The sequence below is a fragment of the Aotus nancymaae genome, unplaced genomic scaffold (assembly GCF_030222135.1).
Source record: "Aotus nancymaae isolate 86718 unplaced genomic scaffold, 86718_ANA_hifiasm-v0.15.2.pri h1tg000099l, whole genome shotgun sequence".
NCBI classification, from domain to species: domain Eukaryota; kingdom Metazoa; phylum Chordata; class Mammalia; order Primates; family Aotidae; genus Aotus; species Aotus nancymaae.
The window spans coordinates 3,733,073-3,753,798 of NW_026988514.1; the positions used below are offsets into that span (position 1 = coordinate 3,733,073).

General features: G+C 45.6%; 1 long non-coding RNA gene across 10 annotated transcripts in view; it reads right to left on the reverse strand.

Moving 5' to 3' along the window:
• LOC105734325 (uncharacterized) overlaps window positions 1-20,726 on the reverse strand; it is a 94,735-nt gene that overhangs the window by 1,407 nt on the left and 72,602 nt on the right. For all 10 annotated transcript variants that reach the window (XR_010340084.1, XR_010340083.1, XR_010340086.1 and 7 more), the window contains 2 exons: window positions 20,532-20,612; window positions 11,144-11,301 (listed from right to left, as the gene is read on the reverse strand). This is a non-coding gene — a long non-coding RNA (uncharacterized LOC105734325). The remainder of the gene's footprint in view (window positions 1-11,143; window positions 11,302-20,531; window positions 20,613-20,726) is intronic.

Here is a 20,726-nt window from a genome sequence, read left to right on the forward strand (position 1 = left end):
ATCATCTGCTCGGAGCTCCATCTTACTCTAAGCATCATCTTTTCTGAGCTCCATCTTCTCCAAGCTCCAGGTTACTCGGAGCTCCAATCATTGTGAGCACCATCTTGCTCTGAGAATGATCTACTCCAAATTCCAATGGCTCAGAGCAATATTTGGAGTACCAATGACTCTGAGCTCAGTCTTGCTGTTAGCATCATCTTTTCTGAGCTCCATCTTACACTGAGCAACATCTGCTGCAAGCTCCATCTTGCTTGGAGGTCCTTCTTGCTTCAAGCTCTATTTATTCCAACCTCCACATACTTGAAGTTCCATCTTGCTCAGAGCTCCAATCACTCCAAGCACTATCTTTCTCTGAACACCATCTGTATAGACATTTATCTTACTTGGAGCTTCATCTAGTCAGAGATCCATTTACTCTGAGCTCCATCTTGCTGGGAGTTCTAATCACTCTATGTTTTATCATGCTGGGAGATCCAATCACTGCCAGCTCCATTTTGCTCTGAGCACCATCTGGTCGGAGCTCATCTTACTCTGAGCAACATGTGCTCTGAGCTCCACCTTGCTTGGAGCTGTTAATCACTATAGGCTCCATTTTGCTCTGACTACAAAACCTAGCGACAACTCCTCCAAACTCCATCTTGCTTAGAGCTCATTTTTTGCTCAGAGCTCTATCTACTCCAAGCTGCAATGAGCTCCAATCCAAGCTTGCTCAGAGCTCCAATCGTTCAGAGCAATGTTCAGAGTGCCAATCCCTCCAAGCTGCCTCTTACTCTAAGCACTATCTGCTCTGAGGTCCATCTTACACCAGCAACATCTGCTCCAAGCTCCATCTTGCTTGGAGCTCCTTGTTGCTCAGAGGTCTATCTGAGCTGAGCTCCATCTGGTTTGAAACTCCAATTACTCCAAGCTCCACCTTGCTCTGAGCACCATCTGTTCAGAGTTTCATCTACTTGGAGTTACATTTGCTTCAAGCTCCATCTTTCTCAGAGCTCCAATCATTCCAAACTCCATCTTGCTCTGAGTGCCCTCTGCTCAGAGCTCCATATTCTCCTAGGTCCACCTTGCTGAGATTTCCAGTCACTTCCAGCTCCACTTTGCTATAAGCACCATCTGCTCAAAGCTCCACCTTACTACTGTGAGGAGAATGTTCTTTGACCTCCATCTTGCTCTGAGCACCACCTTACAGCTGCCCTGAGATCTACCTTATGACAAGCAACATCTGCTCCAAGTTCCATTTTGCTTGGAACTCCTTTTTGTTCAGAGCTCTGTCTGCTCTGAGCTCCATCTTCCTTGGAGTTCTAATCTGAGCTCCATCTAAAACCAAGCAATGTCCATTCCAAGCTCCATCTTGCTTAGAGCTCATTCTTGCTTAGAGATCCATCTTGCTCAGAGTTCCAACTGCTCAGAGCAAGGTTCACAGTTCCAATCACTCCAAGCTCCATCTTGCTCTGAGCTCCATCTTACACCAGGAAACAACTTCTGCAAGCTCCATCTAACCTGGAGGTACTTCTTGCTCAAAGCTCTATCTCCTCCTAGCTCCATCTTGCTCAGAGCTCCAATCACTCTGAGCTCATCTTGCTTTAAGCACCATCTGCACAGAGCTTAATTTTTCTCAGAGTTCTGATCATTCTGAGGTTCATCTTGCTCTGAGCACCATCTGCTTGGAGCTCCAGATTGCTCTGATTACCATCTGCATGGAAGAAATTTCTGTGAGCTCCATCTGTTCTGACCTCTAATCACTCTAAGCTCCATCTTGCTGTGAGTACTATATGCTCAGATCTCCATCGTGCTCTGAGCACCATCTACTCTGAGTTCCATCTTGTTCTGGGCACAATTTGCTCGGAGCTCCATCTTGCTCTGAGCACCATCTGCTCTAAACCCCATCTGCTTAGAGTTCCATTTGCTCCATGCTCCATCTTGTTCAGAGCTCCAATTACTCTGGAGTTCCATCTTGCACTGACCACCATCCATTTGGAGCTCCATCTCACTGTGAACAACATTTTCTCTGAGCTCCATCTTGCTCTGAGTACCATCTGCTTGGAGCTCCATCTTGCTAAGAACTCCAACCACTTCGAGCTCCATTTTGCTCTGAGCACCATCTACTCAAGAGTTCCATCTTGCTCTAAGTACCATCTGCTCAGAGCTCCATCTGATCTAAGCTCCAACTTGCAAAGACTTCCATCTGCTCTGAGCTCTATCATGCTCTGAGCTCCTATTACTACAAGCTCCATTACACTCTGAGAACCATCTGCTCTGAACTCCACCTTACTGAGAAGTCCAATCACTCTGAGCTGCATCTTGAACTGAGCTCCATCTTCTCTGACCTCCTTTCACTCCAAGCTCCATCTAGCTATGAGCTCCATCTTACACAGAGGAACATCAGCTCCAAGTTCCATCGTGCTTGGAGATCCTTTTCTGAACTTAATCTGCTCAAAGCTAAACCTGCTCAGAGCTCCATCTGTTCTGAGCTGCATGTTGCTCAGAGCTCCATCTGCTCAGAGCTCCATCTGCTCTGAGTTCTATCTTGCTCAGACCTCGATCTGCTCTGAGCTCTATCTTGCTCAGAGCTCCATCTGCTCACAGCTCCATCTGCTCTGAACTCCATCTTGCTCAGAGCTCCATCTGCTCTGAGATCCATCTTGCTGAGAGCTCCATCTGCTCAGAGTTCAATCTGCACTGAGCTTTAACTTGTTCAGAGCTCCATCTGCTCTGAGCTCTATCTTGCTCACAGCTCCATCTGCTCAGAGCTCTAATATGCTCAGGGCTTCAACTGTTCTCAGCTCCATCTGCTCTGAGCTCTACCTTGCTCCGAGCTCCATCTGCTCAGAGCTCCAACTGTTCTGAGCTCTATCTTGCTCAGAGTTCCATCTGCTCTGAGCTCCATCTTGCTCAGAGCTCCATCTGGTCAGAGCTTTATCTTGCTCAGAGCTCCATCTGCTCTGAGCTCCATCTTGCTCAGAGCTCCATCTCCTCTGAGCTCTATCTTGCTCAGAGCTCCATGTGCTCAGAGCTCCATCTGCTCTGAGCTCTATCTTGCTCAGAGCTCCATCTGCTCTGAGCTCTATCTTGCTGAGAGTTCCATCTGCTAAGAGCTCCATCTGCTCTGAGCTCTATCTTGCTCAGAGCTCCATCTGCTCTAAGGTCCATCTTGCTCAGAGCTCCATCTGCTAAGAGCTTCATCTGCGCTGAGCTCTATCTTGCTCAGGGTTCCATCTGCTCTGAGATCCATCTGCTCTGAGCTCCATCTGCTCTGAGCTCCATCTCGCTCACAGCTCCATCTGCTCAGAGCTCCATCTGCTGAGAGCTTCATCTGCCCTGAGCTTTACATTGCTCTGAACTCCAACTGCTCAGAGCTCCATCTGCTCTGAGCTCTATCTTGCTCTGAGTTCCATCTGCTCTGAGCTCTAACTTGCTCAGACTTCCATCTGCTCAGAGCTCCAACTGCTCTGAGCTCCATCTTGCTCAGAGCTTCATCTGCTCTGAGCTCCATCTTGCTCAGAGCTCTATCTTGCTCAGAGCTCCATCTGCTCAGAGATCCATCTGCTCTGAGCTCCATCTGCTCTGAGCTCCATCTGCTTTGAGATCCATCTGTTCTGAGCTCTACCTTGCTTTGAGCTCCATCTGCTCAGAGATCCATCTGCTCTGAGCTCCATCTTACTCACAGCTCCATCTGCTCAGAGCTTCATCTGCTCTGAGCTCTACCTTGCTTTGAGCTCCATCTGCTCAGATATCCATCTGCTCTGAGCTCCATCTGCAATGAGCTCATCTGCTCTAGGCTCTATCTTGCTCAGAGCTCCATCTGCTGTGAGTTCAATCTGCTCAGAGCTCTATCTTGCTCAGAACTCCATCTGCTCTGAGGTCCATCTGCTCTGAGCTCATCTGCTCTATGCTCTATCTTGCTCAGAACTTCATCTGCTCTGAGCTTTATCTTGCTCAGAGCTCCATCTGCTCTGAGCTCCATATTGCTCAGAGCTCCATCTGCTGAGAGCTCCATCTACTCAGAGCTCCATCTTGCTCAGAGCTCCATCCACTCAGAGCTCCATCTGCTCTGAGCTCTATCTTGCTCAGAGCTCCATCTGCTCTGAGCTCATCTGCTTAGAGCTCTATACTCTATCTTGCTCAGAGCTCCATCTGTTCTGAGCTCCATCTTGCTCAGAGCTCCATTAGCTCTGAACTCCATCTGCTCTGGGCTCATCTGCTCAGAGTTCCATCTGCTCTATGCTCTATCTTGCACTGAGCTCCATCTGCTCAGAGCTCTATCTTGCTCAGAGCTCCAACTGCTCAGAGTTCTATCTTGCTCAGGGCTCCATCTGATCAGAGCTTCATCTGCTGTGAGCTCTATCTTACTCAGAGCTCCATCTGCTCTGAGCTCATCTGCTTAGAGCTCCATCTGCTCTATGCTCTATCTTGCTCAGAACTTCATCTGCTCTGAGCTTTATCTTGCTCAGAGCTCCATCTGCTCTGAGCTCCATATGGCTCAGAGCTCCATCTGCTGAGAGCTCCATCTACTCAGAGCTCCATCTTGCTCAGAGCTCCATCCACTCAGAGCTCCATCTGCTCTCAGCTCTATCTTGCTCAGAGCTCCATCTGCTCTGAGCTCTATTTTGCTCAGAGCTCCATCTGCTCTGAGCTCATCTGCTTAGAGCTCTATGCTCTATCTTGCTCAGAGCTCCATCTGCTCTGAGCTCATCTGCTTAGAGCTCTATACTCTATCTTGCTCAGAGCTCCATCTACTCAGAGCTCTACCTTGCTCAGAGCTCCATTAGCTCTGAGCTCCAGTTGCTCTGGGCTCATCTGCTCAGAGCTCCATCTGCTCTATGCTCTATCTTGCTCTGAGCTCCATCTGCTCAGAGCTCTATCTTGCTCAGACCTCCATCTGCTCAGAGCTCTATCTTGCTCAGAGCTCCATCTGCTCTGAGCTCATCTGCTTAGATCTCCATCTGCTCTATGCTCTATCTTGCTCAGAACTTCATCTGCTCTAAGCTTTATCTTGCTCAGAGCTCGATCTGCTCTGAGCTCCATATTGCTCAGAGCTCCATCTGCTGAGAGCTCCATCTACTCAGAGCTCTATTTTGCTCAGAGCTCCATCCGCTCAGAGCTCCATCTACTCAGAGCTCTATCTTGCTCAGAGCTCCATCTGCTCAGAGCTCCATCTGCTCTGAGCTCTATTTTGCTCAGAGCTCCATCTGGTCTGAGCTCATCTGCTTAGAGCTCTATGCTCTATCTTGCTCAGAGCTCCATCTGCTTAGAGCTCGATACTCTATCTTGCTCAGAGCTCCATCTTCTCAGAGCTCTACCTTGCTCAGAGCTCCATTAGCTCTGAGCTCCAGCTGCTCTGGGCTCATCTGCTCAGAGCTCCATCTGCTCTATGCTCTATCTTGCTCTGAGCTCCATCTGCTCAGAGCTCTATCTTGCTCAGACCTCCATCTGCTCAGAGCTCTATCTTGCTCAGAGCTCCATCTGCTCTGAGCTCATCTGCTTAGATCTCCATCTGCTCTATGCTCTATCTTGCTCAGAACTTCATCTGCTCTAATCTTTATCTTGCTCAGAGCTCGATCTGCTCTGAGCTCCATATTGCTCAGAGCTCCATCTGCTGAGAGCTCCATCTACTCAGAGCTCTATTTTGCTCAGAGCTCCATCCGCTCAGAGCTCCCTCTACTCAGAGCTCTATCTTGCTCAGAGCTCCATCTGCTCAGAGCTCCATCTGCTCTGAGCTCCATCTTGCTCAGAGCTCCATCTGCTCAGAGCTCTATCTTGCTCAGAGCTCCATCTCCTCTGAGCTCTATCTTGCTCAGAGCTCCATCTCCTCTGAGCTCTATCTTGCTCAGAGCTCCATCTCCTCTGAGCTCTATCTTGCTCAGAGCTCCATGTACTCAGAGCTCCATCTGCTCTGAGCTCTATCTTGCTGAGAGTTCCATCTGATCAGAGCTCGATATGCTCTGAGCTCTATTTTGCTCAGAGCTCCATCTGCTCTAAGGTCCGTCTTGCTCAGAGCTCCATCTGCTAAGAGCTCCATCTGCTCTGAGCTCTATCTTGCTCAGGGTTCCATCTGCTCTGAACTCCATCTGCTCTGAGCTCCATCTTGCTCACAACTCCATTTGCTCAGAGCTCCATCTGCCCTGAGCTCTCTCGCTCAGAGCTCCATCTGCTGAAAGCTTCATCTGCCCTGAGCTCTACATTGCTCTGAGCTCCAACTGCTCAGAGCTCCATCTGCTCAGAGCTCCATCTGCTCAAAGCTCCATCTGCTCTGAGCTCTATCTTGCTCTGAGTTACATCTTCTCTGAGCTCCATCTTGCTCAGAGCTCCATCTGCTCTGAGATCTTGCTCAGAGCTCCATCTGCTCTGATCTCTATCTTGCTCAGAGCTCCATCTGCTCAGAGCTCCATCTGCTCAGAGCTCCATCTGCTCTGAACTCTATCTTGCTCAGAGCTTCATCTGCTCAGAGCTCCATCTGCTCAGAGCTCTATCTTGCTCAGAGATCCATCTGCTCTGAGCTCATCTGCTCTATGCTCTATCTTGCTCAGAGCTCATCTGCTCTAAGCTCTATCTTGCTCAGAGCTCCATCTGCTCTGAGCTCCATCTGCTCAGAGATCTATCTTGCTCAGAGCTCCATCTGCTCAGAGCTCCATCTGCTCTGAGCTCACCTGCTCTATGCTCTATCTTGCTCAGAACTCCATCTGCTTTGAGCTCTATCTTGCTCACAGCTCCATCTTCTCACAGCTCTATCTGCTCTGAGCTCTATCTTGTTCAGAGCTCCATCTGCTCAGAGCTACATCTGCTCTGAGCTCCACTGGCTCTGAGCTCATCTGCTAAGAGCTCCATCTGCTCTACGCTCTATCTTGCTCTGAGCTCCATCTGATCAGAGCTCTATCTTGCTCAGCGTTCCATCTGCTCTGAACTCCATCTGCTCTGAGATCCATCTGCTCTGAGCTTTACTTTGCTCTGAGCTCCATCTGCTCAGAGCTCCATCTGCTCTGAGATCCGTCTTGCTCTGAGCTCCATCTGCTCTGAGCTCCACCTTGCTCTGAGCTCCATCTGCTCTGAGCTCCATCTTGCTCACAGCTCCATCTGCTCAGAGCTTCATCTGCTCTGAGCTCCACCTTACTTTGAGCTCCATCTGCTCAGAGATCCATCTGCTCTGAGTTCCATCTGCTCAGAGCTCTATATTGCTCAGAGCTCCATCTGCTCAGAGCTCTATCTTGCTCAGAGCTCCATCTGCTCTGAGCTCCATCTGCTCTGAGCTCATCTGCTCTAGGCTCTATCTTGCTCAGAGCTCCATCTGCTGTGAGTTCAATCTGCTCAGAGCTCTATCTTGCTCAGAGCTCCATCTGCTCTGAGGTCCATCTGCTCTGAGCTCATCTGCTCTATGCTCTATCTTGCTCAGAACTTCATCTGCTCTGAGCTTTATCTTGCTCAGAGCTCCATTTGCTCTGAGCTCCATCTACTCAGAGCTCCGTCTTGCTCAGAGCTCCATCTGCTCAGAGCTCCATCTGCTCTGAGCTCTATCTTGCTCAGAGCTCCATCTGCTCTGAGGTCCATCTGCTCTGAGCTCATCTGCTCTATGCTCTATCTTGCTCAGAACTTCATCTGATCTGAGCTTTATCTTGCTCAGAGCTCCATCTGCTCTGAGCTCCATATTGCTCAGAGCTCCATCTGCTGAGAGCTCCATCTACTCAGAGCTCCATCTTGCTCAGAGCTCCATCCGCTCAGAGCTCCATCTGCTCTGAGCTCTGTCTTGCTCAGAGCTCCATCTGCTCAGAGCTTCATCTGCTCTGAGCTCTATTTTGCTCAGAGCTCCATCTGCTCTGAGCTCATCTGCTTAGAGCTCTATGCTCTATCTTGCTGAGAGCTCCATCTGCTCTGAGCTCTACCTTGCTCACAGCTCCATCTGTTATGAGCTCCATCTTGCTCAGAGCTCCATTAGCTCTGAGCTCCATCTTGCTCAGAGCTCCATTAGCTCTGAGCTCCATCTTGCTCAGAGCTCCATTAGCTCTGAGCTCCATCTGCTCTGGGCTCATCTGCTCAGAGCTCCATCTGCTCTATGCTCTATCTTGCTCTGAGCTCCATCTGCTCAGAGCTCTATCTTGCTCAGAGCTCCATCTGCTCAGAGCTCTATCTTGCTCAGAGCTCCATCTGCTCTGAGCTCATCTGCTTAGATCTCCATCTGCTCTATGCTCTATCTTGCTCAGAACTTCATCTGCTCTGATCTTTATCTTGCTCAGAGCTCCATCTGCTCAGTTTCATCTGCTCTGAGCTCTACTTTGCTCAGAGCTCCATCTGCTCTGAGCTCATCTCCTTAGAGCTCTATGCTCTATCTTGCTCAGAGCTCCATCTGCTCTGAGCTCTACCTTGCTCAGAGCTACATCTGTTCTGAGCTCCATCTTCCTCAGAGCTCCATTAGCTCTGAGCTCCATCTGTTCTGGGCTCATCTGCTCAGAGCTCCATCTGCTCTATGCTCTATCTTGCTCTGAGCTCCATCTGCTGTATGCTCTATCTTGCTCAGAGCTCCATCTGCTCAGAGCTCTGTCTTGCTCAGAACTCCATCTGATGAGAGCTTCATCTGCTCTGAGCTCTATCTTGCTCAGAGCTCCATCTGCTCTGAGCTCATCTGCTTAGAGCTCCATCTGCTCTATGCTCTATCTTGCTCAGAACTTCATCTGCTCTAAGCTTTATCTTGCTCAGAGCTCCATCTGCTCTGAGCTCCATCTTGCTCAGAGCTCCATTTGCTCTGAGCTCTATCTGCTCTTAGCTCATCTGCTCAGAGCTTCATCTGCTCCATGCTCTCTCTTGCTCTGAGCTCCATCTGCTCAGAGCTCTATCTTGCTCAGAGTTCCATCTGCTCTGATCTCCATCTGCTCTGAGCTCATCTGCTCTATGCTCTATCTTGCTCAGAGCTCTATGTGCTCAGAGCTCCAACTGCTCTGAGCTCTATCTTGCTCAGAGTTCCATGTGCTCTATGCTCTATCTTGCTCAGAGCTCCATGTGCTCTGAGCTCCATCTGCTCTGAGCTCATCTGCTCAGAGCTCCATCTGCTCTGATCTCATCTGCTCAGAGCTCTATCTGCTCTATGCTCTTTCTTGCTGTGACCTCCATCTGCTCTGAGCTCTATCTTGCTCAGAGCTCCATCTGCTCAGAGCTCTATCTTACTCAGAGCTCCATCTGCTCAGGGCTCTATCTTGCTCAGAGCTCCATCTGCTCTGAGTTCAGCTGCCCTACGCTCTATCTTGCTCAGACCTCCCTCTGCTCTCAGCTCCATCTGCTCTGAGCTCTATCTTGCTCAGAGCTCCATCTAATGAGAGCTTCATCTGCTCTGAGCTCTATCTTGCTCAGAGCTCCATCTGCTCTGAGCTCATCTGCTTAGAGCTCCATCTGCTCTATGCTCTATCTTGCTCAGAACTTCATCTGCTCTCAGCTTTATCTTGCTCAGAGCTCCATCTGCTCTGAGCTCCATCTTGCTCAGAGCTCCATTTGCTCTGAGCTCTATCTGCTCTTAGCTCATCTGCTCAGAGCGTCATCTGCTCTATGCTCTCTCTTGCTCTGAGCTCCATCTGCTCAGAGCTCTATCTTGCTCAGAGTTCCATCTGCTCTGATCTCTGTCTGCTCTGAGCTCATCTGCTCTATGCTCTATCTTGCTCAGAGCTCTATGTGCTCAGAGCTCCAACTGCTCTGAGCTCTATCTTGCTCAGAGCTCCATGTGCTCTATGCTCTATCTTGCTCAGAGCTCCATGTGCTCTGAGCTCCATCTGCTCTGAGCTCATCTGCTCAGAGCTCCATCTGCTCTGATCTCATCTGCTCAGAGCTCTATCTGCTCTATGCTCTTTCTTGCTGTGACCTCCATCTGCTCTGAGCTCTATCTTGCTCAGAGCTCCATCTGCTCAGAGCTCTATCTTGCTCAAAGCTCCATCTGCTCTGAGTTCAGCTGCCCTACGCTCTATCTTGCTCAGACCTCCCTCTGCTCTCAGCTCCATCTGCTCTGAGCTCTATCTTGCTCTGAGCTCCATCTGCTCTGAACTCATGTGCTCTAGGCTCTGTCTTGCTCAGAGCTCCATCTGCTCTGAGCTCCATCTGCTCTGAGCTCATCTGCTCCACACTCTATCTTGCTCAGAGCTCCATCTGCTCTGAGCTCTATCTTGCTCAGAGCTCCATCTGCTCAGAGCTCGATCTTGCTCAGAGCTCCATCTGCTCAGAGCTCCATCTGCTCTGAGCTCTATCTTGCTCAGAGCTCCATCTGCTCTGAGCTCCATCTGCTCTGAGCTCCATCTTGCTCAGAGGTCTATCTGCTCCAACCTCCATCTTGCTCAGTGCTCCAATAACTCTGAGCTCCATCTTGCTCTGAGCTCCTTCCACTCCAAGCTCCATCTAGCTCTTAGCTCCATCTTACAGACAGGAACATTAGCTCCAAGGTGCATCTTGCTTGGAGCTCCTTCTTGTCTGAGCTTAATCTGCTCAGAGCTCCATCTGCTCTGAGATTTATCTTGCTCAGTGTTCCATCTGCTCTGACCTTTATCTTGCTCAGAGCTCCATCTGCTCAGAGCTCCATCTGCTCTGAGCTCTATCTTGCTCTGAGCTCCATCTTGCTCAGAGGTCCATCTGCTCTGACCTCCATCTTGCTCAGTGCTCCAATCACTCTGAGCTCCATCTTGCTCTGAGCTCCTTTCACTCCAAGCTCCATCTAGCTCTTAGCTCCATCTTACACAGAAGAACATCAGTTCCAAGCTCCATATTGCTTGGAGCTCCTTCTTGTGTGATCTTAATCTGCTCAGAGCTCCATCTGCTCTGAGATTTATCTTGCTCAGAGCTCCATCTCCTCTGAGCTTTATCTTGCTCAGAGTTTCATCTGCTCTGAGCTTTATCTTGCTCAGAGCTCCATCTGCTCAGAATTCCATCTGCTCTGAGTTTTATCTTCCTCAGAGCTCCATCTTGCTCAGAGCTCCATCTGCTCTGAGCCCCACCTTGCTCAGATCTCCATCTTGCTCAGAGCTCCATTTGCTCCGAGCTGCATCTTGCTCACTGCTCCAGTGACTCTGAACTCCTTCTTGCTCTGAGCACCATCTGCTCAGAATGAACCTATATGGATTCATTAGAATTTGGTACAGCTGCATAAGGAAAACAAAAGATAATAGTGGCTCTATTTTTTTCTCACATAAAAGATATCTGAAGGGAGACAGTCCTCGGGTGGGATGGCGGCCCCATGGTCATCGTGTCTCAGGCTTTTAGCTTTTTGCTTTGCCATCCTCAGTGCTTGATTTCCATGTTATGGTCTAAAGTGGCTGCTGGAACTCCAGCCATTACAACTGCATTCTGGGAAGAAGGGAGGGAGGAAGAAGGGAAGGAAGGAGAAATGAAGGGAGGAAGGGAGAAAGGAAAAAAGAATCATTTTCCTTCTTTTTTAGAAAAGACTTCCTTAAATGATGGCTTACAGTAATTTATCTCTATCATTGTCCACAACTTACCTGGCCATATAGGAGACTGGAAAATCTACTATTACAGTGTAGGTAGCAATGTGCCTTGAATTAGGTTCAGTTACTAAGATAGAGGGTTGGGATAGGCAGCTAGCAATCTTTCTTATACTAACATTTCATTGTTATTTTTTAAGTGTCAGGGTGTGCCTCGTCCCAAAAGGTTACAAGCAATATTAATAATTGACTTTGGAGCTTTTTTTTTTTGATGTAACACTGCATCTTGAATTCAGCAGGAAACAAGCAAGTGTGTGAAATAAGGATTCCAGCCCCACAACCTTCCTAGTATTCCCATGAATGAACAATATTCATTGATTCCAAGCTACACATTTAAAACATACAAAAAGCTGTTCTGAGGCCAAAGAACAGCATGTGTAGTTTGGTTTGCTGCCACCAAGGGACAAGAGAGCTCGTGCATGGTCACGCACGGTCAACAGCAGGCCCACACACAAGCTGAGCTCACTGGAGTTAGGTGTATTCGTGTATTTTCCCTCAACCTTCCCAACATTCCCAAAGTAAGTTATATAAAGAAAAAAAACACTGAATTTAAAGTATTTCACTACAAAATATTACACTGAATCTACGACTTTATGCTCTTCAAGCATTGCAATTCTTCAAACAGCCAGTAGAGACAGAAAGGTAAAGCTGGAAGGACCTTAGAGATTGTCCAGGCTGGGTGCCTCCTTTTCCAGAGAAAGAAACTGCAATGGGGAGAGGTAAAATACCCTGCCCAAGCTCAAGAGAGATACCATTTCTTGACTCTCAGGCTCACTCCATTCTAGCCCCTTTGGGGCAGCAGTTGTGTCTGAGGGACCCCGTGGCATTGGAAAACTCCACAGAACAGCCACCTAACACTTCAGTGACTGCCAGTGAAGTCTAGAACAAAAACATGGAATAAGCATTTTTCCCAGCACCCTTGTGATTAAGGAGAGACACAGGGGTTCTTCAGAGCTGTAGGGCAGCTTTGATGCCCTAGGGTCCATTTCAAGTGGCCCAGCAGTGATTCTGGACAGAGTCACCAGGGCAGGTGTGGCCTGGGCTCCAGAGCAGCTCACGGGCAGCACTAGCAGGATGCTACAGGGAACATCAGAGGGACCTGGGGGAGGCATTTCCTCTTTCTCCACATCACCAGTCTCTTGGTTCTCCATGAGTTAGTTCTACATTTCTCTGGGGGGGAGGGGTATAAGAATACAGATACCTGGACTTTCCTCCCGGAAATTCTAAACTAGAAGGTCTGGGTACGGCCCAGAAAATTGTATTTTTACCGTGTGTCCCTGGAGATGCTGAGGCAGCCATCTTGCTACTATCTGAGAACAAGTGATCAGGAAGTTCTGCACCAGATGACTCACAGAAAGCCCTACCACCATCCCAGTGCTGCTCTTGTCTGGGAAGACTACTCGGTGAAGAGCTGTGATCCAACCTCCCTTGCTATAATTAACGGACCCTGTGATTAGAAGTTCTTCCTCAGCCTCAGGCTCCCCTACCTCCCTATTTCAGTGTCTTTTCTTCCGTGGTAATGGGAAGCCAGTCTCCCTGTGCAAACCCTCCACAAACTGGAAGCCTATTACTAGGTCACCTCTCAGCCTCTCTGTCCTGGTTAAATAATCCCCATTCCTCTCACCTCTTATCCATGCTCCTATTGTCCAACCCAACAGTGATTTCCCTGCTTTTCTCTAAATGCTCTCCAAGTTCTCTCCACTCCCTCTGCGTTGTCTTTGTTCCTAATTCTTCCCTTGAACAGTCTGTGTCTTGTGAGATTAAAAAGAAATTCCTGCTCCAAAAATATTCGAAGGCTATTTTGACAAGATTAATTTAAGAAACCTCCCTGCAGCATCACAGCAATCCGGGAAAGAGGGCAGGTTGCATCAGAAAGTCTAAGGAAGGTAGTACAATAAATACTCCATTGTCTCTATGGCAACACACCCCAAAAGGTTTCTGGATGCCCACACAGGCAGGAAGGTCTGAAGAGCCACCTGCTGGCTCACTGGAAAGCCAGGAAGGATGGCTTAGCTTTCCCTCCATTCACGTGGTAGAGATCAGGGCAGGCTAGGACTACCCGACAGACCGAGGAAGTGGGAGAAAACAAAATCAAATGTGGGAACCAGAGAGCAAAGGGAAGTAGTGTAGGAGATGGGTGGGTCATCACTGACCCCTGCTGACAATGGCATCCATTTAAACCATAAGCAGAAATTCACTTTTGAGATTTTTAGGACGTCAAAAAGCCTTCTCAAGGGGATGATATGAAAAATCAGCCAGGCAAAGTGGAAGGAGAAAGAAAGGAAGCGAGACCAACAGTAGAACACAAAGCAAGACAAAGTTCAGTGGCTGCTGCAGACCTATTTTCTCCAAAGAACAGAAGGAAAGGGAGAAGACGGCAGAGGGAAGAGAAGGCAGCGGTAAAGGTGGAAATTGAGTGAGAATCTGCCTTCTCAGCCTCAGGGGTCCAGAAAATACAGCACATATACACCATGAAATGCTATGCAGCCGTAAAAAAGAATGAGTTCATGTCTTTTGCAGGGACAAGGATGAAGCTGGAAACCATTATTCTCAGCAAACTAATGCAGGAACATTAAACAAACACTGCATGTTCTCATTTGTAAGTGGGAGTTGCACAATGAGAACACATAGCCACAGGGAGGGGAACATCTCACACTGAGGCCTGTCAGGGGTAAGGGGAAAGGGGAGGGAGAGCATCAGGATAAATACCTAAAGCATGCGGGGCTTAAAACCTAGATGACAGGTTGATACCTGCAGCAAACCACCATGGCACATGTATACCTGTGTAAAAACCTGCATGTTCTGCACATGTACTCCAGAACTTAAAGTAAAATTTAAAAAATATTTTAAAAGAGATCAGCCTTGGCAACATGGCAAAACCCTGTCTCTATGATATATACAAAATAATAATAATAATTAACTGGGAGTGGTAGCACACACCTGTACTTCTACCTACATGGGAGGCTAAAGTGGGAGGATCATGTGAGCCTAGGTAGGTCAAGGCTGCAGTGAGCCATGATCATGCCACTGCACCCCAGCCTGGAGAAAAGAGAATGGGCTATGCTAGTGCCACACTGGCAGCAGTGCCCGCACTGGGGCCATGGATCAAGGAGGCACGGAGGACAGGACTCTGCTTGGTACAATGAAAAAAAAGTATTTTTTTAATTCTATATATTTACAATATGCATTTGGGCCTTTATTATAAGTACAAAAGAAAAGTCTTCAATAAATAAAAGCTGAGTACATTACTTTTGTGATTAAAAAATAGATTCAGAAAGAAGAATGAGAGTTCAGAACAATGACTTCTGTCTCACCAATGCCTGAAAACCATGGCTGCCACCAAGGTCAACATAAACAGGGTCTTTGTCATACAGCACACCCCCAACTCCAGAAAGAGGCACATAAACCAGCTTCTCCTTCTCATTTAAACAGCACTTCTTCTGTTGTTCAGGAAGAACATAAGGGTCTGGGAGGAATCTGATGTCACTCACAGTGAAATCTCCTACCCCTAGAAGACAGGACTCTTTTAAAAAGCCAGTTTCAGCTGACAAGTCAGTAAGTATCTACTGTTCACTGTGGGGGTAAAAATGATCCACAATCCAAGGGCTTAAACCATGACACTAAAGAAGGGCATTGTGCCACAATGGAACAGTGCCACGCTAGCTACAAGACAAGAGGTCAGAGAGGAGGGGATTTGATAACACAGTTGCAGGCCTACACAGAGCTGGGTTACTTTTAAAACCTCCAGCAAGGCCATCTTCCCTTGTTTGGTCATTTTTCAGATTTCCTGAGAAATGAAGCCATCCCGAGAATCCTATATGTAATTCTAGCATGTTCTAACAAGACAATACCTGGCATGTGAATCTGGCTTTTACTTTTCAAGTGCGCTCCTCTTAACCATAAAGTGACATCTGCCAGTCACATTTGATGTTTGTTTGGATATCCTCTGGGTTTGTCAAATCTTCCATCCCCGAAAAACAAATTCAGTCATACAGCAGAAATGAATGCCAGAACTTCCTATCCCTCCTTTCATGTGTCAGTGACTCATCACACTCTTGTCCACTAAGCACATCATTTAGACTAGAAAATGCAGAAATAAGGAAGCAGTGTTCACCATCCACCAGAGGAAAAGGGACAGACACACAACAGTGTCTCTAGGCTGAAAGTGACATTCATTCCATAAGACACTATACAGGGAGATATTCACTTGGGGTCAGGGAAGAGTGAAGAACATATTCAGAAAATCCCTTTCTGGAAGAGGGTGAGCCTGTACTCTGGGATTTTTACTATGATGTGGATTCTGGCAGGTGGAAAAGGGTATTCCAGGTTGAGAAACCCACATGAGGAAGAACACAAAGGAAGGAAACTGAAGGCACACAAGAAGAACTCAAGCACACGGGCACAAGGCAGCATCACTGAAAACTGAGGCTGAACATAGGATGGGGCCATATTCTGTAGCCTTAAATGCTTCCAAATCCACCCATTTTCCTAAACATCTCATAATTAATTTACTCCCAAAGGCACAGCAATTTGGAGCAATAAGTAGACATTTTCCATCAGTTGCACTTCTACCCCTACTATTCAAATAGGCACAAAATAAATCCTATCACTGTTCTTTTCTTTTTCTAGCCTTTTTAAAGGCCCAGGAAGAAAAAGTTTACAATCACTGTTTACCTGTCTGCCAAGATATAAGGGTGAGAAGTTTGGCATGTGAGAGGCCTAACTTCATAACTGTAATAGAATGGTGCAGATTGTGGATTTCCTGGTTTTGATATTCTCCATGTGCCACTCCAGAAAAATAGAACAGCTTGGCACCCTAAACATTAAGGGAAAATTTAAAAATAAATTCTTACCAATACTGCCACAAAATAAAAGCTCTAAAGAAGAAGCAATCGTAAGAAGGGAGACTTCCAGCAAACCACTGTCCTGAGGCTTCCAGAGCCTTGCTGGCTTCTTTCAGGACTTATTAGAACCCCACAGAGGCAGACTGCTCTGCAGCTGAGCAGAGGTGTCTAAGAATGGTGACGAGAGGGAAGTGAGCACAGAAACGGTTCTGTGGCCGATCAACCAGAGCATTATGGAAAGGAAGGGGCTGTAACTGCAAAAACCTGGTCCTGTAACTGCAAAAAACTCCTGATATCCTCTATTAAGTCCTGACCCCAAAACAGCCAGACACTGCCTGGTGCAGCAGGTACAGAGACAAATGAGATGCACCAAGAGGCCCAGAATAAGTAGTCTCTTGAGGGAACTCTTCCAGAGACTGTGAACACACACACACAAAGGAAATTCAGGAGGTGAATCCTATATAGAGAAGCTTACTAATGTCTTTTCAGTCTTTCTTTTTTTGTTGAGCTGGAGTCTCACTCTGTTAACTGGGCTGGAGTGCAGTGGCACGATCTCAGCTCACTGCACCCTCGGCCTCCCAGATTCAAGCAACTCTCATGTCTCAGCCTCGCAAGCAGCTGGGATTACAGGTGCACACCACCACACCTGGCTAATTTTTGCATTTTTATTAGAGACAGGGTTTGGCCACGTTGCCCTGAGCTCAAAACTCCTGGCCTCAAGTGATCTGCCCGCCTCTGCCTCCCAAAGTGCTGGGATTACAGGCGTGAGCCACTGCACCTGGTCTCTTCAGTCTATTTTAAAAGAATTATATTGTTAGTATCCAACAATTATTTCTCTTCCTGCCGGGTAAACTTCTGTCCAGAACCTGTGTTTTAATCGCTTCTTTGTCTTCTTCAGTGGCTTATTATGCTTGAAGGAGTCGAGGTGGGTGAGAACTCCCATAATTTTAGGAAAGCCATGTTTAGAAACTCAAACGTTTCCATTTCAAACCCAAAGCTGGCATCTATAAGCATCAGAACACATCATTTCTCAAAGAAACTACCAAAACAGACCACCTACACTAGGGATTGGCAACTGGCCTACGGGCCAAATCCAGTCCATCACCTGTTTCTGTAACTAAAACTTTATTAGAATATAGCCACGTAATTCATTTACATATTGTCTATGGCTGCCTGTGCACTACAACTGCAGAGCTAAGTAGCTGCAAGAGATATATAAGCCACAAAGCCAAAAATATTTACTCTCTGGCCCTCAACAGAAAAGTCCCAATCCAGACTAAATCAAATGACTAATAGGTATCAGCCAGACAGAGAAACCAACACTCTCTGACTTGCTCTCAAAGGCACCCATAAGACAATGGCAACTAGGACATAAACTTCCATTTTAAGAATTTCAATGTATGAGAAGTAACTCAGAAAAGGCTGGGTCTCGCCAAGCGCAGTGGCTCACACCTAATCCCAGCACTTTGGGAGGCCAAGGTGGGCAGATCACCTGGGGTCAGAAGTTTGAGAGCAGCCTGACTAAGATGGAGAAATCCTCTCTCTAAAACAATAAAATAAATAAATAAATAAATAAATAAATAAATAAATAAATAAATAAATAAAAGAGAAAAGAAAAGGCTGGGTCTAACCTGGCCCTTCCCTAAGAAATCCTAATTTAAAGAAATTAAGTCTTATGTAAGACACTTTTAAGCCAAATAACAGGTCTCTTACATCCAAAGAATGGGAAAAAAGGGATAATCAATGAAATACATTAAATATGTACAGAAAACCAACCTCTTTTTTTAATCTCCTCATAGAAAAAAAAAAACACTGTGTCTTTTGCTGGGAAGTATGTAGTGGAAATCTCTATCCTATATGTTAATTTGTATAATTCAATTGCTCAGAAATTTTTTGAATTAAGTCAAAAAACAGTAAGATTATGATGAATGGTAGTCTATAAGAAAATATAAACAGATAAGATGAATATTCAAAATTTAAGATCCTTCAAAGATGCAAAATAATTTCAGAATTCTGGAAATGTCTAGTTTTAATATTAAAGATATTTCTGTTCTGATCTTTTCATAGATAACTAAAAATAACAAAAAATTGAAACAGAAATGCCCATCTTTGATTAAACTGAGAAACATTCAAAATCTGACACCACAGAATATATGCAGGTGAGCTTATAAGAAAGCACAGCTGCCACTGCAGACTGAGGCAGCAAGCAGAGCCCTCCAGCAGCACTGGACCAGCTCAAAGGACAGATGGAATATCTTCACACCACATCTGATGCCACAGAGTGCCAAGGGGCAAGCAGTTGGTTGTAGGATCAGGAAGAACAGGGGGCAAACAGTATCTCAGCTGCCAGTCTTTGTCATCTAAGCCAGTGTTACTCCCCTAATCCACACACACATGTACGCACCTAAATTTACATATTGTGTGTGCCTCTGCATACTCAGGAGGCTTTGACAACCCAGAGCAGAGCAAGCAACATAAGGTAGGCTAAATAAATTATGGCGTATCCATAGAATGGATTAAAAAGGAGGCAGAACTACAATACTTACTGATTATGTACTTCCACGCTATATTACATGAAAAAAGCAAAGCACAGAACAGTGTGTCAAATAAACTACCATTTGTGTTTTTAAAGGGTGGTGTGTGTGTTTATATGCATCTGGAAGGATCCTGCTCTGCAGGGATCTGAGAGACCAGCAGTTAGAGCAGGCAAAAAGAAAATGTGCATTGTGTGTACCCTGCATTACAGTTATAGTACTTTACAATGTGTGTGTTCTTTTTGAAAATCTTAAAAAGATGTACATAATAGGCATCTCTCTCAATGATGGTTAAGAGGCTGGGAAGGGTAGTAGGGAAGGAGGGACAAAGAGGGAAAGGTTAACAGGTAAAAAAAAATACACTTCAATAAAATAAATTCTAGTGTCCAACAGCACAATAGGGTGGCTATAATTATATAATTCAGAATAACTAAAAGAATGAAATCGAAATGTTCCTAACACAAAGAAATGATAAATGTTTGAGGTGATAGATATCCTAATTGCCCTGATTTGATCATCACACATTGTATACTTCTATCAAAATACTACATGTACCCCATAAATATGTACAACTACTATGTATCCATAATAATTTAAAAAAGTAACAACATCTCTTAATATGTATGTCTTCAAAATTAGAAACTTGCTACATTTTAAATAAAAGAGAAACAAATGACTTCTTTGAACTATCCCAATCATTTCAAGTACACAAGATTTAGTAAGCTTACACTACATTAATAACAACACTTATTTTTACTAGCAGCAGCATTACACGTTCAAAATTTGAATGTTATTTAGCTTCCTGACATTACGATGACACAACTTTAAAATTCATATTACTTTTTACTTTGTAATTTAGGAGTTTCCTGGGCCAAAGTATAAAATCTGTAGCTCTCTGTCACCACACCAAACAGCTGTCTAGAAAAAACTAAATAAAAATGAAAAAACCAAGGTATCTGTCAGCCCACACTTCCTAATCAATATGGCTTATTTTTTTTCTAATTTGTATTTTATTTTTGCACATTTAAAAGATAGTTAATAGAATATCAGAAATAGTGAACCTTACCATTTCCATAAATGCAAACGCGTGTATGTTTTCCATACACTGAGTACTGTCTAGATTTTCTATTGATAAACTCTGACCACTTCCTCAGGGAAATTCTGTACTTACTTGTGCATTATCATTAAGGATGAAGGTTCTGGAACCATCAGAAACAAGGGTCCCACCTTCACACAAGTTACTTAACTGCTAAGAGGCTCTATTTTATCTTATGGAAACTACAGATAATACCGAACTCACCTCAAGCGTTTATGTAAGCTAAATTTGTAGAAAGCAGTTAGCACAGTGCCAGGAAGGGTCCAAGAAGAAACAGTACTTACTATAATATACTTGTACATATATATGCATGCATGTCAATGAGTTCCTACTAGCTGTGTTCATTAAAGGTTTCCTCCATCCTATGATTTGCTTTTAGATTTTTGGATATATTTCATTGTGCACATTCCAATTTTATTATTAATATAACAACATTTATTACTATTATTATTATCATCAGTTCAATCACATGAATGTATCCCTGATGAAAACCATGATTCCTTTAATAATCATAAAACTCTCTTCCCTTCATCACAGGGTAAATAACCCACCACAATGCTGTAAGTCTCCATCAGACCCCAGGCTGCCCCTGCTGACTTACCAGATCTGCTACTTTAGCCAGATCAATCATCATGTTAATGTCACACCCACATTCAATAATGGTGAGTCTGTGCTTTTTTACCTATAAGTGAAAAGATGAATATTTTACTCTAAAAAGACTCTGAAAAAACTCTAACCATCAACTCAAATTTTCATGTTTTAATTGCATCCAGTAAAACACCATATACATTTACAG